General features: G+C 36.2%; 1 long non-coding RNA gene across 1 annotated transcript; it reads right to left on the reverse strand.

Moving 5' to 3' along the window:
* Nucleotides 1-484: 484 nt before the first annotated feature.
* LOC144216452 (uncharacterized) lies at nt 485-25044 on the reverse strand. The gene is made up of 3 exons (XR_013330673.1): nt 24914-25044; nt 6850-7002; nt 485-623 (listed from the first exon to the last, which is right to left on the reverse strand). It is a non-coding gene; the product is annotated as an uncharacterized LOC144216452 (long non-coding RNA).
* Nucleotides 25045-26677: the final 1633 nt, after the last annotated feature.

Raw genomic sequence — 26677 nt, forward strand, 5'->3', positions numbered from 1 at the left:
TGCTATTCCTATAGATATATACTTGTGTGTGTGTGTATATATATGTGTGTGTGTATGTGTGTGCCATATATATATTTATATATATCAAGATAATCTTAACAGTTTGCCTGACTAGCTTTCCAATATGGAAACAAATCTTCTGAAGATATTGAGCAATTTTTTATTATGTTTAAACAACATGGGCATGCACTAACATATTGTATTGTAGCAATAATTACTCAATTCTTACAACTACCAGTGATACTATTTGTTTTTCTACTCCTAAGTTTTATGTGTCTGAGCTCTATGTGTACATAAGAATGTGTTGACTGAGTCTCACTCAGACTGGGAAATTTAACTTTCATGAACTTTAAGACCATCTAAAGTTTACAAATACATCTCTACCTGCTAATACCCAAATGAAGACAGAATACTGATAAAAATTAGGCTTAGTTATAGAAATATAAAGATAAATAATTGACTATAATTGAATACTTGCTTTGACAAGATGGATTTCTGGTAGTGTTTCAAGCCACTGGCTGAGGCTTCAGGGGCTGGTTGAGAGTGGTTGAGAGTGGGGGTGAGGAGGTGGCTTTCTAGACTTCTCAGATCACAAGTCCCAGGCAAGCAGCCACTTACTCCATCTACAGAAGAATAGAATACACATCCTATTCTTTGGCTGTTTATCATGCCTCAGGACTGCTAAAATTAGGATCCCCTCATATAAATGCTTCATAGTAATTTTCTCACATTGCTTTTTTACTCCAGTTCATTTTTCATCATTGCATATTACGAAGAAAGAGATTTGTTACACACCAAAATCTCAGTCATAAGATCATCACTAAATAGTAATTTGACCTTGATAACTTTGTGTTTCTAATTTTTATTTTTTGCTAAATAAGATCCAACTAGCCATAGAAAAATTTTGCATAGTGTAAAGATTCTTTGATTATAGCAGGGTTTTAAATGAAGAATAAAACATTTAGAAATCCAATATAAAGTCTATGGAATAGAGACAAGTTATATGGACACCTATTCCTATTTATCTATCTATCTATCTATCTATCTATCTATCTATCTATCTATCTATCATCATCATCATCATCATTAGCATCATCATCATAATCATCCCTTTAGAGATATGTCCACAGAGATATGGAAAATGCATGGAAAAAAGTGTTACCTCTATCCATATGTAATCCCATTTCCTTCTGTGTATGAGTTTGTACAGGAATTGGGAATTACATATGGATGAAGGTAACTCTTATGGGAAGCTGGATTTTTAATACATCTCATGTTGACTACTAAGTATGACTTAGCATAACATAAAATATAATAAATTAGTTTTTGGTTCAATGCAATTCTATTTTGTTTAACCCATCCTATCACATCTTATACCTATTAAAAGAACACATATAAGGAAAGTAAATTGCTTTTGACATTTTAACACATATGAAGCACAGGGAAGCCTAGAATATAGCATAGTACCTCCATTTTCTCCCCACCTTCTCCTAGGTCTTTTCTTTACCACTTAATTGTCTTTTTTTCATTACAGGCTTTTTCTTCTAGCTCCTTGCTTCTCCTCACTTTACTCATTCAATTTCCTTCTATTGAGATTTTGAGGCAAGGTGAAAAGAAAACTCAGCGACAAGGAAATAGAAGGAAAGTCAACTTCAGAACAAGAGTAGAAATAGCCTTTGACTACTACCTTTTCTGAGAAAGGATAATACAAAAGAGAAAGTGAATGCTCCTAATTCAATGGACTGGGACATAAGCACTTGAATCTTTGGGAGTACACTGCAATAATGCTTGCTAGAAAAACCACCTGTTTTGGAAGCAGTGCTACTAAGTTCCTTCACAGTGGAAGACAAATATTGCCTGGTGAAGATTTTCATATATTACCAAGACCTGTTAGTCATGCAGATCATATTATTTCCTCCCTCTGTGCTTTTGACATAAAGATACATCAGCTAACCAGTTGATATGGTGTCATACGGGGCCCCTATTGGATCTCTTAGGGTGCTTAAAAATAATTAGGGCCCATTTCAGATGAAGAAAATCAGAATCTCCATAGTGACTTCACATTAAAAAAAAACCTCTACAAATAATTCTATTCTGTGGCTATGAGCATAAGAAGGAAGAATAGTCTTGTGTTAAACTAAGTCTTCCAAATTCCTGTGGTGAAGTAAGTAATATAATTACTTAATAATTTTAGTACTCCACAGCATACTCTTAAAATGAAAGGATGGGTATTTATTTAATAAACTGCTACCCAGAACCCCCTTTCCTCCAGCAGCTAATCTATCTACATAGGTTATAGTTCTAAGCACAATAGCCCGAGAACATTGTTTTCCATCCACACAGCAAAATACCTGACCCATTGTGTTTTCTGAATAGCAGAAAGAGACAGAAAAGGCAGAGAGTGACCTGATGACCAAATGAAATTTTTTATAGGAGACTGATTAATGGGGTATATTGGGTGATGTTTCTTACCAATTTTCTCAGTCAGGTTAGTTCACTTTTCCCAAGCAATAAAGAAAATGGTTTGAAGGAGAGAGAGGAAGCTGGTGTACTACTTGAATAGCATTTCACATGAAAGTCCTTTCTAGAAGTGTGAGGACAAGGAAGGGGGGTGATGGGCATGGAGGAGGGCACTTGTAGGGATGGGCACTGGGTGTTCTATGGAAACCAACTTGACAATAAACTATTAAAAAAAAAAGAAGCATGAAGACAAGGGAATAAAGGGTCTAAATTTCATTACTGTGTTGGATCTCAACCCAAAATTACTATACGAAGTGTCAGCAGGTAGAAATGGGCATCTGTATCACACTCAAGTTCATACAGTTTAAAAAAACTAATTTTAATTAGAATAACATATTCCCACTTTTGTTCTAAAGTAGTGATACTGTTAAATGTAAAGACTTAATAATATAAAAATGATTTAAAAGTTTCTCAAATGTATCCTAAGGAAATTATCAGATATTGATTCATATTATTTAGTGCATGTAATTTATAATTATGAAACAAAGAAAATAATCTTTCTCCAACATGAGAGAACAGTGAAAAATAAGTCATATCAATATAATGGAATATTATGCTACTATTCTAACTGTGTTTCAGAATATTTAATAACATGAAAAACTTTCATGATATTTTTAAAAGAAAATACAGGGGCGCCTGGATGACTCAGTCAGTTAAGCATCCAACTTCAGCTCAGGTCATGATCTCAGTTTGTGGGTTCGAGCCCTGCGTGGGGCTCTGTGCTGACAGCTAGCTCAGAGCCTGGAGCTTGCTTCAGATTCTGTGTCTCCCTCTCTCTCTGACCCTCCCCTGCTCACACTGTCTCTCTCTCTCAGAAATAAATAAAAAAACATTTAAAAAATTTATTAAAAAATACAAATTAAGTAGCACGTAGAAGATGTTCCTACATTAGCACATACTCTCTGTATATACACATATATGCATACACATATACATGCACACATGTATTATACATACATACACACACATATACATATTATATTAGATTTCTATTTCTGCTATAACAAATTACCACAATCTTAGTGGCTTAAAATAACACAAGTTTATGTTATTGTTCCATTCACTGAAAGTTCAACACAATCTCATTAGATTAAAATTGAAGTGCCAGTTGGCTTGTGTTCCTTTCTGGAAGCCCTAGGGAGGAATCTGTTTTATTGCTTTTTCTAGCTTTTGAGTGGTCTGCTCTGCTTGGCTTGTGATCCCCTTTCCTCTGCCTTCAAAGCTAATAATTACACTTTGTGTCCTTCACATATCACATCATCCATCTCTTTCTGCCTTCATATTCTTTTCTTAAAAATTTTTTAATATTTATTTTTGAGAGAGAGCACATAAGAGGGAGAGGGTAGACACAGAATCTGAAGCAGGCTCACAACCAGGTTGTGAGCTGTCAACACAGACCCCAATGTGGGATTGGAACCCACAAACTGTGAAATCACGACCTGAGCCAAAGTTGGACACTTAACCCACTGAGCGACTCAAGGCGTCTCTCTACCTCCATATTCTTTTATATATATATATTTTTTAATGTTTTATTTATTTTTTTGAGAGAGACAGACAGTGTGAGCAGAGAAGGGTCAGAGAGAGAGGGAGACACAGAATCTGAAGCAGGCTCCAGGCTCTGAGCTAGCTGTCAGCACAGGGCCCAACACGGGGCTTGGACCCACAAAGCATGAGATAATGACCTGAGCTGAAGTCAGAGGCTTAACTGACTGAGCCACCCAGGTGCCCCTCTGCCTCCATATTCTTAAGGACTCTTGCCATTATATCATGCCCACCTGGATATTCCAGGATAATCTCCCTATTTTAAGGTCACCTGACTAGCAAACTTAATTCTATGTGCAGTCGAATTCTCGCCTCGCAACCAACCTATCACATTCCAGGTTCCTGGCATTAAACTGTGGGAATTTTTGGACGGCCATTATTCTACTTATCATACACATGCTTATACATGTACATGAATATATACACATATATGTAAAGAGAAATATTCTAAATATGTATGTCATAACATTAATATTAGGTGGCTAAATTATAGTGTTTTACTTTTTTCATTATATGTCTGTTAACTAGATATTGTATAATAAAATATAATTGGAAAAAAGTCAAATAAATACTATTTTTTCATACAAGCCTCTGAATTATATTTTGCTACTCATTTACTAGATATTTTCAAGACAAATATCATACACTGAAGTTTATAACTTGAGTATTTAAAAAGTAATTTATTTTAAAAGTTGATGGTGCACTGAGTGAACATCACATGCTCAGAGGCTTAGGAAAGTGGCCAACCAGGAGAGAAGATCTGGCCTTCTCAGCCATTGATTTCTGCACAATCAATTGACTCGGATCATGCAGTTAATCCAATTCAGTAGTTAAGAAAATTGAAAAGACCAGCTGTGTGATTTTTAGGTCCAGTATTTTTTTTCCTAAGAGACACAGAAAGCAATGTCATTTTGCTAGCCTTTCCAGAGATTCACAAAGGTGAAAAACTAACAAAAAAAAAACACAACATTTTCCCCTCTGCTGTGAAATAATATTTTCTAGAGATGATAATAAATATATATCACCTAATTCTCATGACAACCCCATATAAGCAGAAAAGGCTAAATTAATATTATAATCAGTGGGCCATACTAAAGTTCTATGAATGTTTAGCTGAAGAAAAATAAATTTAAGTCAAAGTAAAAGCAATCTAGAGCAATCTTAGCTTGTTGAAGCATTTAAAAATACCTTTTCCCATCTGAAATCAAATAATCTCATTTGCTCTTAAAAAAGAATAAATAAAACAAGTCAAACTTTGAATGCCAGTAAGTATTAGGGTGATAAATTAGGTCTATATGTCACTCTTAATTATGATTTAATGAATAACTATATTCAAACATAATGCAAAAATAAATAAATAATCACATTCTTTTATTCTCTTAATACACAGAAAATGTCTCAATTAGGTACTGCGCTCAAGAACAAATACTAACTACTATTGGAATCCTAACTAGTTTGCTCTTTGTAAAATTAATCCCTTTTAAACCATAAAATAAGACCTTTACTGCTCTCTACATTCTTACTAATTGCACAGTACTTCATAGGCTCTTGTTGAACTGAAGAAGAAAAATTAGTCAAGAAAAGGTCACTTTCTCTTCTTACTGGTTATATGCTAATTAGGCATACAAGGAGCAACTTGTAAGGTGATAGAATATTTGAACTGTGGTAGATAAGAAATGATTAAAAAAAAAAAACCACAGATGGAATGCGGAACATGGGAAGAACATGAGGGTTTATCACAGCTGAGAAGGTTTAGTTTCCATTTGAAGCCTTGGTTCCTTCCCTAGGATGCATGGTAATTTGTGGTTCCCAATCACTTCTTCTTCACTTTTAGAACATACCTCCTGTTTTACTGCTTTTATTAAGATCATTTGACATAAGCTTTCTATACTATCCATTCACCTACCTGAAAATTTTCCATTTGTGGTCACCTAATTCCTACTGTAGCAAACAGGGAAGGTCACTTTACTTTTCTAAAACAAATCTACTAAAGGCACCTCAGTGCCTCAGTCAGTTAAGCATCCAACTCTTGATTTAGGCCCAGGTCATAATTTCACGGTTCATGGGGCTCTGTGCTGACAGTGTAGAGTCTCTTGGGATTCTCTCTCTCTCTCCCCTGTCTCCCCCTGTCCCCTCCTGCTTATGCTCTCTCTCTCTCTCCCAAAATAAATAAGTAAACATTTTTTTAAATAAAATAAAAGATAAAACAAATCTTCTACCTGGATTAAACACACTTTGATGACCTTAAAGCCTTCAGTCCACCAAATACACCATATCATTAGGGTCACCATAAAATCACTCAACCAGTAGAGCTGCACTATTCAATATAGTAGCCACTGGCCATTTAATTGATTTAAATTTAAATTCAGTAAAATCAATTCAGTTATACCAGTCGCCTTCAAGTACTTGATAGCTAAATTGATTGGAATCTATCATATTAGATAGTCTGCATATAGAACAGTTCCATTGTCAAAGAAAGTTCAAATGGGCAGTGCCATGGTGGGGAATAAAATTGGGAACTACAAATAATAGTTCTAGGTTAACAAGTATTAACTGTCACTAGCAAACCAGGACATATGAGCATCCTACTTATATTCAACTTTTCTCTTTATTGCCTCCTTTTCTTCTGTCTGCAGGTGCCAAAATTTTCCTTTATTAAAACAAAATGAACATTACAATACCAGCCGACACACCCCAACACTGATCCTAACACTAAATATGTAACCAATTAAGTAATAAATGAAAATTAACCAAGTGGTTGCAAAGGGCAGACCAGACTGCACTCACCTGCTTGGCAGGCTGGCTCCAAGACAAAGCCAGATGGAATTCAGCTAGGTTTCTTCAAAATTCACCAACTGGAGAAGTCATTTCTCCCCTTTGGTATGAGTGGGTAATGCAAAGAGGAATCAGAAGTGATGCTCTACTCCAGCTGAAGTCCCTCTAGAAGAAAGCATGTTTTTCATGAAACAGGGCCCAGTATTGTGCATAACAGAGAAGGTGTCCAGTGAATATTCACTATGATTTTTACTATCAGTGTTCCAGGAAAGGCTAAGGACCCTGAGGTCAAGGTCATGTCTAATCACCTCTTAAGCTCACACTGCCTTGGCACCTGGCACTAACAGATGCCCTGGAAGGGTTGGTTCATATGTGAAGGAAAGGAAAAACACTATTATTCCCATGCCTTTATTCTGGTGGTTTGAAATAATAGACTGGTAAGAACATTGAAACATGTACTGAGAAACCTGAATTCTAATCTACCTCTGTCTTCTTCGTTGGTTATTTGGCCTTAGCAAAGCCACTTAATTTTTTCCCTAAGATATGGTGCTAAATCTAGCAGCCCTGCTACATCTTTCACAAGAATAAGATGAATTGATGGATGTGAAAGTATCTTGAGAAATACGTCAAATGTATGATGCAATGCTAGAAAATCCACAGGTCTGCTTTTCAAATTCAAAAAAAATGTAAGCTGCAGCATGTACGGTTTCTTTACATTGGTGTGTCTTAGCTTATTCTCAGACTCTAATGTGAGTCATATCTCTGCTCAACCATCAATTCTATGAACAAAAAAACTTGTATGATTCAAGGTAGTACCAAAATAAGTAAAACTTTATTTCCTTCTATTTTTCCAAATTGTCAAAAGTGATTATTTGCTTCTCTTTTAAAAGTGGAAGTACTGGGGCACCTGGGTGGCTCAGTCAGTTGAGCATCTGACTTTGGCTCAGGTCATGATTTCAAGGCTCCTTAAGTTCAAAGTCCCACATCGCTGCTGCAGTCCACAGCCTGCTTCAAATCTTCTGTCCCCTGCTCTCTCTCTCTGCCCCTTGCCCACTTATATTCTCTCCCTCAAAAATAAATAATCTTTAAAGAAATTTTAAATAAATAAAATAAATAAAAATTAAAGTACTACAAAATTTGTATATTTAAAAACAACAGTCTCCAACAGACCACTACTACCTAGAGATAAAAGTTCAACTCCACATTGTATTCAGTCAGTTCTTCTACTATCTGGGCCCAATTTCTCTTTCTCAATTTTATCTCCTCTTACACTTTTATATGTAATTTACTTTCTAAAAAACTCCATACCCTATGTTTTTCAAACACAACTAACCAATTTTTACCTCTACATTTTTGCTTATACTATCTTCTTCCTTGAATGCCATTTTACTGTGTCTGGCATTTAGCCTCCTTTTCTTCAAGATAGGTTGAATTCTGTTATTTTCATCCTTCTCTGATATTTCTATCAAAAGCTCTTCTCCCTGTCCATTTGGAACTTACATGTTGCTTTGTTTCATGTGTCTACTCCTACGTGCACCTCATTCTCACTTGCATTTGTACTCATCACAGTGCCTAGTAGTGTGCCTTGCTCCTCCCATTCATTTTCTAAATGTTTACTTGAGTTGAAGAAACTAAAGTAAAATAAATGACCCAATGACACTTGTCCCTCAGTGGTTTTGCTGGAAAGCACAAAACTACTCCCTCAGGATAGCATAATTTAGAAGAATGAAAGCACCAAACATTAGCCTGATAGTTTTTAAACTATAAAAGCCAAGAAAATCTAATAATGAATGCATCAAAAATTTGTTTTCCTGTTTCATTATTTCTCTGTTCTAGGTATTACTGATTAACTTGTAATCACCATGCTAATGAGGTCCCTTGTGGGCTACTTCACTTCTTTAAACTATACCCATAAGGTGAACTGCAAGTGTGCCCCTTAATCACAATTAGAATCTAATGAAATACTTTAAATGCAGCAACCTGTTATGGCCCCCATTCCTAGAAAAAAAATAGTTTAAAACAAATCAAAAGAGGTAAACAGGATTATATTTGCAAAGAAAAGACACTGCTTTGCTTAGTCTATGTCTGTGTGTAACACGTATAAGAAGATCCATCTAAGTAACACTACTGCCTCACAAATATGACGTGAGATATCGTTAATGAGAAAAGTGATATGCTTTGATATTGTAAAATAATCATCATAATAACATAAAATTAGAAATATCCTAACAATAGCCATTAGCTACATATCACACAAAATGAAAGAGAAGAAAATATGATGCTCTGTATATAGAATATAATGAAAGAAGCAGGTTATTGTTTAAGCATAAATAAGAATAGCATCAACAAATTTTTGCACATAGATAAGCTGTCATGATAACATTTCTATCTGTGTTTTCCACAGGTTATGCCAAAGTAAGCCTCACAGTATTTGTGGCTTAAAAACACTTAGTGCCTTTGTCATCTGAACTAACACTGCATTTTCCTTAAAACATTTTACAAATGAAATATAAAAGAATGCGATAATTAAAATCCATTTAGAATAATTGGAGGCTAAGGTTTTTTTTATTAAGATTTACACTGCACAACTAAGTGAATTTCACCAAAACCGTCTCAAGGGCCAAACGTGAAATCTGTTAGTTATTCCAAACTAGTCTCCAAATCCTAGTCTAGCTTACAAAGTCTTTGCCTTTCAGAAAATTTATTCACTGTGCCTTATCTTGATAATGGAAATATTCAAATAATAAAACAGTTCTCAACGTAATAAAACAACTATGCAGAATTCTGTACAAAATACCATGCAGCTCCTTCCCTGTGACATGTCTTTGTAAATGAGCAGTGTGCATCACCTGTTTACTTATTATTCTTACATCCATAAAATGAATATCTTATCCTAGTTGAAATTTTTTTTAATTTCTCATTATTGAATTAGATGGGATAAAAAAATTCTTACAGACAGCCCCATACAAACTGTCTTAAATTATTTTTATTATAATGTTCACTTAAAATATGCACATTTAACATTAATATCAATTTTTAGATGTTTGTTTACAAACTACAAAATTAATTTTTGCAAAGTAAATGCTAACAAATCTCAAAACCAGTGGAATCCAAATAAACTACCTTAATCCGATCAGATGATGATACTATTTTGTAGGAAACTCAGCAGTGTAAGCAAAGTGAATCAAGTGTTGAGTGCTCAGACCTACATTTTCCTCTGGAGGTTTTAGCGATAACCAAATCCTCTTTTTCCCTTTGAATAACTATTAAAACTTTCCTTTTAGGAATGTATCTTTGTGTCTTGACATCACCTGGTCTGAAACTGATGTAAAATTCATTTTTCACATAATCTGATCTGTTCCATCACTCATAATTCTTGACAATGTCATTTTTATTATCTGATACCAAGAAAATCTTAGTCAAAAAATGCAAACCCAGGCACCGAAATCCTATACTCTGAAGATAATGATCGAGATGCTTCAGGACACACTTATATTTTTAATACTGTTTAAGATTAAAATGAAATAACAATATAAAATGTAAAAGTTCTCAAATAAAATGCTCAGACCTGAGAAAATGATTTCAAGCACAACGTGGGTTTTCTCTGGTTTTCACAAGGAATGTTCTGCATTTTCTAACATTGAACATTACTCCAGTGGACTTCAGGATACTGTATGAAATGAGCATGTGATAAAACACGCCTCGCTGTGTCATTAGAATGGGACAAATCAAGATGGCACTTACCTGTCAGGCTTGGACAACTGAGAGAATGATGGCAGGACGTTACTAAAAAGAGAAAAACTGTTGGGGTGAAAAGTGTGAAAGAGAAGGGCACGGAGTTCATGGGAAAAAATCAAAAGTCTTCAAAAAAACCTTGTATTTGAGAACTGGTGAAGCCTCCAGGTGTGGCTGCTGGTGGGTGGTCTGACATGCCAAACAGCAGTTCAGAGGACAGGCTAGGGCTCAGAGTCAAAATCCGTTTGATCCTGTCTCCAGACACATGTTAGACACATTTGCGAGAAGGAGGAAGGCTGCATATTAAACGGTAGCACTTGTAGGTGACACTTTCTGCAACGGAAGTGATTTGCTGGCTTCTGTCTCTGTCTGATCTGCATAACTCGAGCAGTAAAGGCAGAGCCCACTTGAATTGGGAAAGACCCGAAACCTTACTATCTCTCCTTCTCTCTCTCTCTCTCACTCTCTCTCTCTCTCCCCACCCCCCAATTACCTTCCTCCTGACCTCCATCCATATGACTTCCTTCTATATATTGTTCAGTAGTAAAATCTAAAAAGTCAGAGGAAGTTACTCCCCAAAATGTTAGGTAAAACAGTGTACAACATCAATAGTAAAATGTTAAATTTTATACTGTCTTTACCACTTTTGATCTTCCGAACAATTTTATTGAGCAAAATAAAATAAAAGATTACATGTTTATGGAATGTAAAGGTCTAATGATTCAAACAGTAAGCAGGCTTTACCCACCTACAGCTGTTTTTATATGAAGCTATGAAAAACCAACCTGTTGAAGAAAAAGCGTGGGCACAGATCAGGTTACTAGAGTTCTCTCTGTACTGTGAGGACCCAAGCCCAGCCAACAACACTGTGGTACTTTCCTCCTGTGTGCCATTCTTCCTTGTGAATGTACCTGCCCCCGGGGAATGGTAACTGTGGTCTAGGGTGACTTTTTGATACCCGGCTACCCCAATGTCATCATTATTTCTGATGACCTCTTCATTTGGTCTTACATTGAGTCTGTACCTGTCAGATGACTACCTACGTTGCTAACTGACTTGAAGAATTTAATAAATAAAACACTCACTATATATCATTTACTGTCCTTTCAGATTGTACTCTTAGTGACTATGAATACTCCACTGATTCCATTTAACTTGTAACAGATCCGGGCACCTGCTTCTGGGCTGCAGCACATCTCAGCTGTGGAGTTTTTTAAAAGCTTTAGCAACTGAAGTGCATCTTCACTATTCAATGGCATCCTTCATCTGTAAAGCCATTTACAAACTTTACTGATCAAGCTGTACATTTCTGAGTTGGAATTTAATCTACAGAGCCTTCTGCAAAATGAGCTGAATCCTTTACTAATTATGGGCAATGGTTGAATTTATTTGGTTTGCAGTAATTTGCATTATTTGCTTATTATACCCCTTGGTTCCTGCTGCAGACTGCTGTGCGGTGTTGCCGGAGCCGGGAAATCACTCTTCACATCATCCTACTCCTGAAGTGCGAGCGTTTTGGTTGCAGATGAAATGTCTTCTTAATGTGAGAACCTCCCCATTCACGCAGGCACACATCCTCTATGTCCACAAGATGCCATACGGTGAGCCCCGCCTGGACATCTCTTCATAAACCTCTATGAAGTTATGATGTTACAAAACTTTAAACCAAAAGCAATGTTATTCCATTTGGCCACAGTTGCTGTATGACTCCCCTCAGCCTAACACAGCAAACATTGCATTCTCTGTAAACAACTCCTAATGCTATTAAAATCGTTCCTGTGCTGCATACCACCACTCGTACTCAGGAAACAGTGCAACTGACTAAACAGTATGATAATGTAGAATTCTTTTAATCAACCTTAGATACTATTCTATGATCCTTTCTCCAAAATAATGATTTTATTCCAACTAAAATATAGCAAATTGATGACTCAAAATTCCACAAAGATATTCAAGCACAAACTTTTATTTCCAGGTAGGAAACCCACATAGACTATACATTACAATGCAATCAGAGTACTGTTTTAAGACATACACTGCACCCCCATAACACTCTGGCAAATGCATTGTTTCAAAAGGAGGAAGAACAAACACTTCTAGAAAAGGACTGCATTCACATCCATTAGTATCTGAACCAACATCAAGGCTTGTCAGGCAAGATCAATATACCTGCTTCATGTTTGCATCACAGAATAACAAGAAGGCTTTTGACTGGATAAGATAATACCTAGGGTTTAATCCTGGTGTATCAGAAGATAAAGCACTCAATTGTCCAAAAGATTATAAAATTTATGTTTTAGTACCTTGTAGACATTAACCATATAGGCATTAGACCAGATAAGAGAATATTGTACAGATAAGTACAATATTGAAACAAATATATAAAATTGAGTCACTCATTTATGCTTGCTCAAGAAAGAACATAAAAATGACTAAGGTTGCCTACAGTATGAAGGAAATATATAGCCCGGTAATAAAGTCAGGAAATATGTTCCATATTAACAAATTCACTCCTCAATCCATAAATTTTATGCAAGGCAGATTTAATAATTCCAACATGACAAAATTTGTTAAAAATAACACATATATAAATCTTCACCTTTTTAAAAACTAATCTCCACATTTGCTCAGGAAAGATCAGAATCACCAAAATTTGTTCTATCGATGGCTCTTTCGTACACATGTTCTCAACTTGTCTAATGAGAAATAAATGTTCTAAAAATCAGGGGCTCCTGGGTGGCTTAGTCGGTTAAGCGTCCGACTTTCGCTTAGGTCATGATCTCGCGGTTCGTGGGTTCGAGCCCCGCATCGGGCTCTGAAAAACTATAGAATATCACTTGGTTCCTTTAGTATTTTAATGTCTGTAGAATATAACAGAGTATAGGAAAATCTATTTGAAAAAAAAAATCGCTTCTGAAGTTTTACTAAATATATTTTTTCTTTTGCCCTAACTTTATTTCCATTCTGGGCAGATTTCTCTGTTTTCTGGACACCCCATTGATTTTGAAAGCGTCTCAGGAAGGCTTCCTACAAGTATTCCAAGAATCTACTAAATGTCAAGAAGAAAGGTTTAATTTCAAGAATGTGATTCAAACTATTTATATTTAATCCCTTTTATAAAATAATCATTCATATATAGTGGAGAGTGAGCTATTTCAGAAAAATTCAAGATAATGTTAGAAAAGATAGAATGCAGTGCCTTTAATTATTTAGCTATTTTCTAGTTAGCTTGTATAGTATAGACCCCAATGGAAACATGCTCACAAAATCTCCTATCATACTATGAAATTTCTGCCAAATACAATGGGAAAGAACGTACAAATGAAACTGGGCAGGTAGAAAAGTAAAATTGAAGCAAACCTATTCCAAGTTTAAAGATGTGTGAACTTAATATTGAGATCCTGCTGGGGAATAACTTGTTTGCTTGCCTTAACAGAACAGGTCTACCTGCAATATGAACAATGTGCTTGTCTCTGATCAGGTGAGGGTCCCATGTGCCACAATCAGTAAACAATATCTGAATATTACTCTAGATTCCACCTAGAAGGATCCCTAGATATCTCAATGTAAGCACTCCCCCATAATTCCTTGGGGACTATCCAAGATGGTATCTAGTTCTAAACTCAGGGTTTCTATCCTATCCACAAAGAAGAAAGAAGAAAATGAGGGTAGCCTGTGATCGTGCATGAATTTTCAGGCAAACTTGTGCTGCTAAAGTTGTAACGAGTAATTGTTTGTCATCTCAGATGGGAGGAGGGTAATAAAACAGAGCCCTATGTGTGGAAAAAATACAGTGCTCGCATAGGTTGCTTTTCTGTAAGAGGATTACCATATCACCAAAAAAATGTGGGGAGGAAGCCTTTCTGTGAAGACAACATCCCTAGGAGATCTGGCAAAAGCCAATGGGATCAGCAAAGGAACTTGTATATCCATGTTAGAAAATAACTTAGCAGATGACAAACAACTAAAACTCTTTGTGTGAGAAGGTACTAATGCTCATGTCAGCATTAGGTGAAGTCCTAATCTTAATGTCAGCTGAACCTCCACAGCATGGCTCAGAGAAAGTGTTGAGAAGGCAATAGCCCTTCTGTTTGAAAACACCTGGCAAAGGTGAGGAAAGCAAGGGCAGACATCACTTAAGTCATGTCTTCACAGGGTGGAGAAAAAGATAAACATATTCAAAATATGCGTGTAAAAGTCAAGTCAAAGTTAAATTCTAAACTCTAATCCCTAACCTCTACACACTCCATGGGAGATTGGAGGGGGTTTTGTAGAAAAGGAAGACAGAGAGTCTCCCCCCAAAACAAAATATCACCTATAAAATCTGAGTTTGATATGCATATATCAAATAGGGCTTCCAAATGGCAACTTGTCTACAAGTTCCAACTAATACAAAGTCAACTCTCTATTGTCTCTTGAATCCTATTCATTGATTTAAAGCCAATAATCTCAGTAAATGCTGTCCTGTGATTCAATGGACAGTGATGGGTCTCCCTAGGCCTTTTCTCTGAGCCTGCTTCTTACCAAGAAAGTCATTCCACAGTCTTCTAATGAGGAGGTTCAGGGACTCTGAAAATGGATTACTCATAAGTAAATTCCATTTATCCAGATTGGATGATTTATCTTAAATTTTGACACTCTCCCCCTACCGAAAGACATCAGGACACCAATATACCCATAGTGTGTTCTAGAAAGTACCACTTCAACTATCCTAAAAGGAAGATGCTTGGTCCATGAGATTATCTTTCACTGGATCACTGATGAAAGAAAACTGGTAAGGAAGAATTGATGTCATATCCTTTGTCATCCACTGCACTTCTACCTTCTCTTTAATGTATCTAGAATTGAGAGTGCTTGATTTGATCAACTCATCTAGCACAATTAAGGGGTATATTTAAAGGCTGTGTATAATCTTTTAGCTATTTTATAACTCATGTATATAGCATGAATATGAAGTAAGAGCAGGTTTTGAAGAATGAAGTGGAGAGTTCACCAGACCCAATTTACACATCTCCCCAGATTTCCTCAGCCCTGATTCCTGTCTGATGTCATTGTGACCCTCCAGGAGAACCATCTGGCCCAATCATGTTAGCAAAGCCCAGAAGGGAGTTGTAATTTTCGATAGATAAAAAGCTCATTGGTCTCCATCTTGGCCTTTATGACCATGACCATTGTGTGTTCTACCTGCTTGGTCACTTAGATTCACTATAGCAAACGCTTCTTGGTCTCCCAAATTGCCTTTGGTACAACCTAAAAACACCCACCTCATGCTTCACAACGTATGTCACCTGCTACCTGTTTTGGCAATTCTTTTCTATGACGGGGACTCAAGTGGCACCCCATCTGGTGCCCATACATGTGCACAGACTCACCCACCGAAGCCCATGAGGCTACAAGCTGCAGGAAGGCAGGAGTGCCCCCAGGGTTGCCCTGAATGCTGTGGCCTGTGCCATAAATGCTGCTGCTGCAGTTGTGAAATGTGCCTTCTCCAGGGGCTGCCTGGAGGGGGTGAACAGCACAACCTAGAAGGATTGGTGAGTTACGAGTCTATTGTGTAAACTGATCACAGATAGATAGGATATGAAAAGATTGAGAGGATGAAAAGATCTATTTTTCTTTCCTCTTCCTTCCTCTAGACTATCGCAAGATGCAATCGTTTCATACTGCCTCCTGGAAAATGTCTTGTGAAACTGAGCAACAACGCAAACTTGTTTTGAACCCAAGAGCAGCTTGGTAACACATCCACGTGTATATGCTCTCCTTTATCTCTGACTTGCTTTCCTATTCTCCTCACTCTGGCTCCCCTGGGCTTCCACCCTGAAATATAGCGTTAGCATGTAACTTTCGCCTCAGGCTCTCTTTTCTAGGAAACATGAGTTAATACTGGAGAGCAAAATAATGAGATTAGTACAGGTTGAGTTTGAGCTTCCTGTAGGACATCCATGTGAAAATGTCCAGCAAAGCATGTAAATAGAGACAGGAACCGAAAGGGATACCCGGATTGATGACACAGTGCATTCTGCAGTGGGAAGTACTGGAGTATGCATGCTTTGATTCCTTTGACCCATTATTTTAAATTATAAACTAAGAGATTATCTTTACAAGTGTCTACAATTTGTTAGCCATGGATCCTGCAAGTAATGTTATAGTATGGAACCATTAGGAAAAAATCAGACTGCGTAGCGTTTCTTCATCTGGGGTCCAGGAACTTAGATGAAAAAATGTAAACTGCCATCCTAATTTTCACTAACCCCTAACTGATGTTTCAATTAGGAATGGAGAAACCAAACCACGGTAGTATTAGCAGTATTTGTTTTGTTATACTGTTAACAATAGAAATCACAGATATTTTCATTTCATGTCACATAATACTTGTCACAGATAATTCAGACAACTGTCACTACTTTTAAATTATGGCAGTTATTAAATCTACTGGTAGGTCACAGTTAATGTGTTAATTGTTATAATATCACAAAATGTTTCTAATATCTTTCTTTATCTTTTTTTAATGTTTATTTTTGAGAGAGAAAGAGAGAGAGCACACACGAATGGGGAAGGGGCAAAGAGAGAGGAAGACAGAGTATCTGAAGCTGGCTCTGTGCTGACAGCAGAGAGTCTGATGCTGGGCTCAAACCTGCAAACCATGAGGTCATAACCTAAGCTAAAGGTGGACACTTAACCCACTGAGCCACCCAGATGCCCGTCTAATATTTTTCAATATAATTAGGTATTTTAATCCTAGGTATTTTTTACACATTTAAAAACATTATTCTGAAAAGGAGGTCTGTAAGTGGATGAGATTGCTAAGGCTGCCAGAAAACACACTGCAAATGGGACAATTTGAACAACCGAAATGTACTGCCTCATTCTTCTGGATCCAAAAGCAAGGTGTCAGCCGGACTGGTTTCATCTGAGGGGTGAAGAAAACTGTAATCTATGCCTCTTTTTTGGTTTGCTGGCAATCATTGGCATTCCTTGGCTTGTAAAAGCATCATCCCAAGGTCTGCTTTTCACCTTCACATGGCATTCTCCCTGTATGTGTTTGTAACTAAATTTCCTCTTTTTTATGTTCATTTATTTATTTTGAGAGAAAGAGGGACTGAGTGAGCAGGAACAGGCAGAGAGAGAAGGAAAGAGAGAGAATCCCAAGCAAGGTCCTCACTATCAGCACAGAGCCCTATGCCGGGCTTAATCTCACGAACTGTGAGATTGTGACATGAGCTGAAGTCAACTCAGACACTTAATGCACTGTGCTACCCAGGCCCCTCAAATTTTCTCTTTTAATAAGGACTCGGTCATATTGGATTATAGCCCACTCTAATGATATCATTTTAACCTATCTCTGAAAAAAAATCTGAACAAGGTCACATTCTGAGGTACTGGGGTTAGCACTTTTTTTGTGTGGGACACAAATCAATCCACAATAACAGCCTCAACAAAGTGCCAGAGCTGCCTCAGTTATAGGAGAGGTTAAAATGCTATTACAGAAGAATATTCAACATAAGGAAATATTATAATATATTCAAATGAGAAAACATAACATTAAAAACTGCAGTTATTTTAGAATACTGCTTTTATTATACATATATTTTTCATATGTATATGTATATATATCATAAGAAAAATGCTGGAAAACTATACATGAAAATATATATCAGTGGTTTTCTTTCAGTGTTGAAATTGAGGGGATTATGTACCCCAATGTTCATAGCAGCATACTCAACAATAGCCAAAACATGGAAAGAGCCTAAGTGTCTATCAACTGACGAATGGATCAAGAAGATGTGGTTTATCTATACAATGGAATACTACATGGCAATGAGAAAGAATGAAATCTGACCATGTGTAGCAACATGGATGAAACTTGAGGGTGTTATGCTGAGCGAAATAAGTCAGTCAGAGAAGGACAGATACCATATGTTTGCACATATAAGAGGATTAGGAGGAACTTAACGAAGGACCATGGGGGAGAAGAAGGGGGACAATAGTTGGGGAGAGGGAGGGAGGCAAGCCATGGGAGACTCTTGAATGCTGAGAACAAACTGAGGGCTGATGGGGGTGGGGGGAGGGGAAGTAAGGTGGTGGACATGGAGGAGGGCACTTGTGGGGATGAGCACTGGGTGTTATATGGAAACCAACTTGACAACAAACTATTTTAAAAAATAAAATAAAATAAAACAAAATAAAATGTACATTTCTATACTAAAAAAAAGAAATTGAGGGTATAAAAGTAAGGTTTGCTTTCTCCTCTGTACTCTTCTAAAATTTGTTAATGTTCTTTATGTTAGCATTTCAAATGGTCTGAATCTCTAAAAAAAAAGTGTTGTGTAACAACAATATCTTTAAAGATTACAAAGATAAAAGAGAAATCTTTTAAAGTGAAATACCCTAAAATTCGACCTTTGAAAGTCCCAACTCTAAATACACTCTCCCCCAAGTATTTGATAAATCAGTAACTTTCCTCCTCATAATTTTCCAAAATGTAGGTTTCATTACATATACAGAAAAATTACTACCCATGTGGCTATAATTACCAATGAGTCCTCTTATAAGTAAAATAGGGCATGTATATGGTTTTCAATAGGACTAAATATATAAGTATTGATTTTCCATACATTCATTCAGAAATAAATTTCAAATAAGGCCCGTAGAAGAATTATGTGCAGTGAAACAAGTATGAAAGAGAGGAGAAACAGTAATGCTAGATGAGGCAAGTGCCTTCTAGACATTTGGAAAGCAGCAGAAGGAAAGCAATTGGCTGGGTTGTACAAAGAGTTATGCAAGTCGCTCATTCTTTTTTATCTTCCTCAGAGACCTAACTACTGAATCTATAGTAAATACCAGAAACCAACTGAACTAAAACAGAAAATAAGTAGAACATAAAACTTCAACAATTGTTTTAATAATAGATCTAATCCTCCTTGAAATTTTCCCCTTCACAAACCTCCGAGCTTTGCCACAACTCTCTACTTCTCTTTGGCAGTGGGTCTACATTATCAACACACAAGGAAGGACATTCAGTAGAAGGTAAGATGTTGTCATGCCAGAAAATGTCTCATTTCGGTTTCTGTTTGTTTGGTTTTTTGATACCCAAACTGTCCCCTTGCCCAAGCAACCAGGGTAACAATTACAATCAGAAAGTAATTGCTTTAGATGGAAGAATATCAGAAATTAAAATACAAAAGAATGAAAATGTGAAGATGACACAGAGCAGTATGACAGGGTCCACAAGAACAACTCCAACCCAGATTGTTTCTCTGATACAGTCGTTTGGCAAACTCCCGGTCTTGGCACCTGGGCTGGAATAAACCATTAAGATGTTTGAAATGATGAGATGTTTTGCTCCGCCCCCAGTCCCTTAGACATGGAGGCAGTCCAGTGCAAAGCTGATCACTCCAGCTTTGTAGTCAGGCTTTCTAGGATCAAAACCACCTAAAACTCTGACCTAAAGTACTTGCTTGACATTGGTTATGTATCCTCTCTGTGCCTCCGTTTCCTCCTCTGTAAACTGGCACTGTAGTGCCACTTGGAATTATTATGTAGATAAAATTAGAAAACATTTTTTAATCTCTGGAGAATAATAAATCCCTAAACGATATTACCTACTATGAACATTATTGCTATTAATTCTTTAACCTCCCAGAAATTCTCACAGAGATTATTTTCACAACGGTTTCCACAGTGGTGTAAATGGTTCAGACCCATCAAAAAACAACTCAGAAACCAAAATGATAATGTTATATGTCAACCACTACTCATGGATATAAAACTGATTTCTTTTGCCCCCTCCAGTTTAATTGTCAGTGTGCAGGTGCTCATTAACACCTCTAGAGCACATCACAACTGCGTGGTGATCCCTTTCTCTCTTTTGTGGACTCAGACTCCTCTCTTGTTTTTCTTGCCCCATGTTCTTCCTTTCTCTCCAAGACATTAAGAAAAAAAGAAAGAAAGAAATATGGTTTCTGGTCCAGGCTTCAGCTTCTGAAGTCTTGATTTGTGGTAGGAATAGAAGCAGCCTGTTTTTAACCTCCAATGACACTTCATTTCAGAAAGCTGCTTGAAAGGATCTCAAGAGATCAATATCAGAAGTGGTCGCAGCTATTGTTATGTTATTGGTCAGGCAACAGGAATTACCTATTTGTAGCAAGAAAAAGAAACAATAACCAGCTGGTTAAAATCATACATCACAAGAGTAGATTCTGTGAAATGGAATTTACACAGGAATATTCTGTAGTTTATCAAATCTATATTTTGGCTTATGGATTTTTTAAGGCACTATAATACAGAAAGGAAATGTGACAATGCCATCTGCACAGCCACTATTTTGGGAAATTCAGTAACGCAAAGTAGAAAAAAAATTGACATATTGGCACATATGCAAAAGTAAATCAATCTAGACTTAAATAAACAAAATAATGAGCCAAATTCAAGATTCAAGCCCTTTAAAATATTTTTTTCCAAAATAGGGAAAACCAAACACAAAATAGACACTTCCAGTGGCATCACAATCAGATGATTTAGAAAATATATGATACCACAAGCTGTGGTCCTGTCATTCTACTATTTTTCCCTGTCTACTCAGTCCCAGGCACAACAACACATTTAAAACACTGGCATGAGATCACAGCTCTCATTGACTTTAATGGGACTTCTAAGGTGACAGTAAAAATTCAGTAAGATCATACTGTAAATGAAACCACTTTATGAGGGTGAAATTAATAAAATCGACATATGTTCAAGATGCAGGTGGAGCTTGCCAATTGCGTTGCATTTGCATTCTAACTTGGATGGGCTCATTCTAAATTTCTTGGGGGAAAGTATATATATATAATAAATATAGAAGACAGTAAAGGTACATATGAGCTGTTGACAATAAGCGCTCTTATGACTGAGTTAAAACATAATCTGGCCTTGCCTGTTACAGATATTAGTTGGTCTCTTGCTGTTCCTTTTGTCTCACAAGCTAAGGGGTAAAATTCTCCATTTTGGAACATTTATGAGCTACTTTTTTTTAGGAGCTCGTAAAAGTTCAAATTGAACAGTAACTATCTAATTTTGTATCTTCATGTGTACTGATTATTACTGGAACTGGCAATGAAATTTTGCTGAGAGCAATGTTATGCATCATGTTCTAAGCTGGCTTGCTGGCACAGTATCACATGTAATATTGTAAAACAGTTTGTTCTAGTCAACCTCAACTGCAGCTACTGTGACAACATTTTGCAGATGATGAGACTTAATTGCACAGAAATGTCATTTTTCCAAAGATCCTAGAAACAAAGGACAAAACCAGGACTTAAAAAGAAATCTCATATTAACAAGGTCACTAGGAATCAGTCTTGGATCGAGACTGGATGAACTCTGAGAAATCCTGTATTTGATTTGAAGAAATTATAGATATAACTTTAAATTCTTAAATGAAAAACGACAAAGCAGACAATTCTCTTAGACTGATAATCTTCTAAATAAGCTATTTTATTTTAAAAACACAGGTCAAGTGTTCACTAAAATAATAAAAATCTAACAATAGATATGCAGAAATTACATAAGGTTTTAACAAAGTACATGGGAATTTTTACAGCATGTTGATTCAAAAAAGGAAATGACTATATAAGCCTGTAAGAGTGAAATTTATTTTTAGTGGCCCAGCTTCTAATACATAAGATGTAACCTATTATACAGTGGCATGCTAGTTATGCTTCATCAAACTGATTATATACCATTTCATGAGGATGTAATCCACTGAGACTTAAGTAGTCCAGTGTAATCAGTTATAATAAGATGGATCAGTATAGGTTGTAAAAATATCAAATCCTCCAAGAAATAGATCAAAGCATAAATGTCTATATGTTGCAGATCTCTGGGTCCTGGCAGAATAGTCTACAATGACAGAGCTTTTATGCTTTGGTTGCAACCAATTTTTCTACAAAGAAGTCAGCACAATAAATACTTTCTTTAAGCACTATCCATGAAACAGTCATTATTTTTAATAAAAAAGCTATCAAATGTTTTCCTGTCTCAGAACTTGCTAAATCACAAGCCAATGATTTCTCTATTTTTTGGCCCAGTGTAAGTCTCTCAACTTTTCTGAAAACCAAGTATCATCTACTTTCCCCACCAAAACAAAAATAAAATCCTTTCCACTTCAGCCATATGCAAACCACAAGAAAATTCCACCTCGAGAAACACCAGTGGATAAAGCAGACCATTTTAAAACAGTCTGTTTTAAACTAAAATTTGAAAACGGAAGGTAATGAAAACCCATAACCTCTTCCCTCATCTCATATTTGCCTGAAGCCAGCATCCCTCTCCTTTGCACCCAAATGTACTTGCAAACGCGCTTGCTCAGCCGGCCAGCTCTCGCTGGTCTTGCGTGCTCTCAAGCTCCAGCACAAGCACTCTCTCTCTCTCCTCCCTCCCTTCCTCCACCTCCTTTTCCTCCTCCTCTTCAGGTTCCTCTCCACTCCTTTTGCCTGTCCTTTCTCCCCCTCTTTCACTCCCCTCTACTCCTCTCATCCTTTCCCTTCTTGTTTCTTAACACAGCCTTTACTCTGAGGCCTCCACTCTCTCACTTGCATAATCTATACCAATTAAATGATGAAACTATATAATGTGAAGGGAATTCATGCTTCTATAGACTAGGAAAAGCTCACATTTATTGAATGTGTAATATGATTAAGGCTTAGCAAGGCATCTTGCATTCTTTGTATGCGTTACTTTAATCTTCAAAATAATCTACAAAGATGAATTCTATTATCTTCCTCATTTTTTAGATTAGGAAACCAAAGATAAGTAGTAAGCAAATTGCTAAAAGTCATAATCTACTTAAATAAAAATCAAATTTCAATCTTTGTGTCCACTACGAAAAAAGAGTTCAGAGAAATTTCACCAAAGTTTGAGAAAACGCTTTACATAGTTAGATTTTAAATGTAGACACTGGATTATATATAAAAATCTCTTTGGAGGATCTCAAGGAGGCCCTTCACAACGGCAGGCTAACATCTTTCAGAGAAACTCTACCTAGACTTAAAAGGTTGGCATAATTGCCATTCAGAAGAGACAGGCAAATAGTGATTGAAAATATGACCTGCAAATCTGAAGTCTCTCACACACATACATACAAACACACACACACGACACAGAGATGTATAAGCATTAATTTATGATAAAGCTGATTCTTATAGGGGCAACTCCATAAAGTGTGCTCTTAGTAAGAAATTATGTATTTAATGATGGTTAGTAACTCCCCAAAGGGCAGCCTATGATATACAATAGAAAAAGAACCCATTCAATTAGTCTTCCAATGATACAGGCTCAAGAATTTTGACTACAGGCTGTTCCACAAACTCAAAACTTACCCTCTGGGCATCCTTTGCCATTGCCAGAGGTTTGACAGCCCACTGAGCCATGCTTACATTGTTCACTAGCAACGACCTGTCATAATCAAGCATGGGAGAATAGAATGTGTTGTGAGTGGCTAAGAGTTTACTCTACAGTTGGAAAGGAAATCCAAAAAGTCACAGAGGTTATCAAATGTAGACAACAGTCTCCGGAGTCTATTCAGTAGAAACCACGGAGGAAAGATGGTTGCCCAGTTATTACGTAGTATATTGGAAAGAATGTAGACTTTGCAATTAAATACATGTCAGTTGAGATATCAGCTCTGCCAGTAACTAGGAGCCTCTTAGCTACCCCCAATTCCTGCCAGTCTTAGTTTTTAACTTATTTTAATTTTTTTAATAATAGTATTTTGTATGCTTTTTGTGAGGATTTGCTATCATATATGTAAATGGCCTAGTTGAGATATATAAAGTTTGGATAAGTAACAACTGCATTATTATTATATTTTTAAATTGACTAGCACCTGGTTATGTGCTGAATGAAATGTTTTCATACCAACACCATATCATTGGAGCACCTGGGAGGCTCAGTCAGTTAAGTGTCTGACTTCAGCTCAGGTCATGATCTCACGATTCACGAGTTCAAGCCCAGCATCAGGCTCTCTGCTGTCCACTCGGAGCCTGCTTCAAATCCTCTGTCCCTCCCTCCCTCTGCTCCTCCCCTCCATGCTCATGTGTGCTCTCACTCTCTCTCTCTCTAAAATAAACATTTAAAAAATACAATATCATCTATTTATACTCAAATTACTGTTCCCCAATCTCACTCCAAGCCACCCCCAAAGTATCTATCCAGTTCAATCCTATATCCGGTTCATTTACTGCGCATGTTATTGGTATGTGATTATACCACTTTGTCGAGACAACTTCTTGAAATGGAACTAGAAGCAAAATGCAAAATCTACAGGTTCATTATTCTTTGGAGTCAAATGATCTTATTTTACCTTTGTTTTTACAGCCCCACTTCTACATTCCATCCAACAATTCTTCGTAGATTATATCCATGAGGGACGATTCACTGGAGTAATTTATGAGTACAAGAAGTCATTTCACAATTAGACTTGCGCTTGGTAAATGTTGAAAGATATGACGGGTGTCTGAATGCATTAAAAAGAAATAAAATTCTATTCACATTATACGCAAAAACATTGCCATTTTTATTTTTCCTGTAGTATAAATTGGTGTTGGATTAATTCATTCACGTAATTATATTTGTGGCTCCTTTACCTTTATTCATGGCTATAACTTCCTTTATGGGAAAGAGCACTTTGCAAGACAGTATAAAACATCTTTTGAGCACTGCGGTAGAAGGTCAGAGATGATATGTCAGCCTGTGGACACTGGAAACCATCTGAATTTGGCCAGAATAAAAAGGCAGATGCCTGGGAAATTTTACATTACAAACACCAGGAAGATTTTTAGACAATAGATCCTTGATTGCCAAGCTGCTGAAGATGGTTATTTCATCTCTGGAACATAATTGGTCTGCTGGCATTACACCCATGTTACTTGAAGGGATGAAAATAAAATTATAAACTGCTGTGTAAAGTCTGAAATGGCCACCTTTAAGTTTAATCTTCCCCTTAATGTTGTAGAGTTCATAAAATATGCATTAATTCCAGTTTTTAATAGCTTTTATCAATCCATCTTTCTTCTTCAAATGGGAGACAATGCCTAATAAAAGAGATTTTTCACATTGCATTTCCAAATCATGATAGATCTTGTAATTTTGCTGGCTTTTTTTCAGTTTCTTAAGCAACATTTATTAGATAAAGTGCACAAAGCAATACACAGCTTCTTCAGTGTGGAAACTATATGAAAAACTAGGATCATTTTGATAAGCCAGTTCATTCATTATAAGCAGATTAGACTTTCACTGACAAAATATTACTATGGTAATCTTTTTTGAAGGTTTAAACTTATGAAAATTTTCATTTTCAAAACTCATGCTCCTGATTTTCATTTGCTTTCACATCATATTTCTTTAATTCAAAGCAAACCAACTTAATTTTTAACTCTATTTTTAGAAATACAAACACCCAGAAATTTTTATGAAGATAATTCCTGCACTAATCAAACTTCCCATTTGCCACCATGTATCAAGATCCTGACTTTTCTAGCAGCAATTAAAGAATAACAAAAAATAAAAGTATAAACACAACACAACAGACCCAACTATAATCTCATAAAAAGTAGAAACAACCTAAATGTCCCCAAAATAGATGATCCATTAAATAAACTACGGTATACTTAGAAAAGAAACATAATTCAGTAATTAAAATCATAGCCAATAGAATAATTAATGACATGGGCTAATGTTTTCAGTATACTGCTAAGTGAAAAAATTAGGGTATGGTATGGTAACAGTGTAATTTTAATTTTATTAAAAGCATAAATAAATTCATGATAAATTGGAAAGAAATAGAACAAAATAATTACATTTTTTTGTGAAGGAATTCCTGGTGACCTATATTTTCTTCTATATAACTTTCAGTATTTTTAAAAATTCTCCATTGAACTTAATGTACATGTATGAATCTGAAAAAAAAAACCATTAAAAATGTTTTAATGAAGAAAATGTCTTCAGGTATTTATCAACTGAAAACAGTATCACAGTGCAATCTCTAGTAATTGCTAATGATAATTAAGTCAATTCTAAACTAATAATTAATAGTTAGTTATAAGCTAAATATTAGAGTGAAAATTTT

The sequence above is a fragment of the Crocuta crocuta genome, unplaced genomic scaffold, assembly GCF_008692635.1.
Source record: "Crocuta crocuta isolate KB4526 unplaced genomic scaffold, BGI_CrCroc_1.0 scaffold564, whole genome shotgun sequence".
NCBI classification, from domain to species: Eukaryota; Metazoa; Chordata; class Mammalia; order Carnivora; family Hyaenidae; genus Crocuta; species Crocuta crocuta.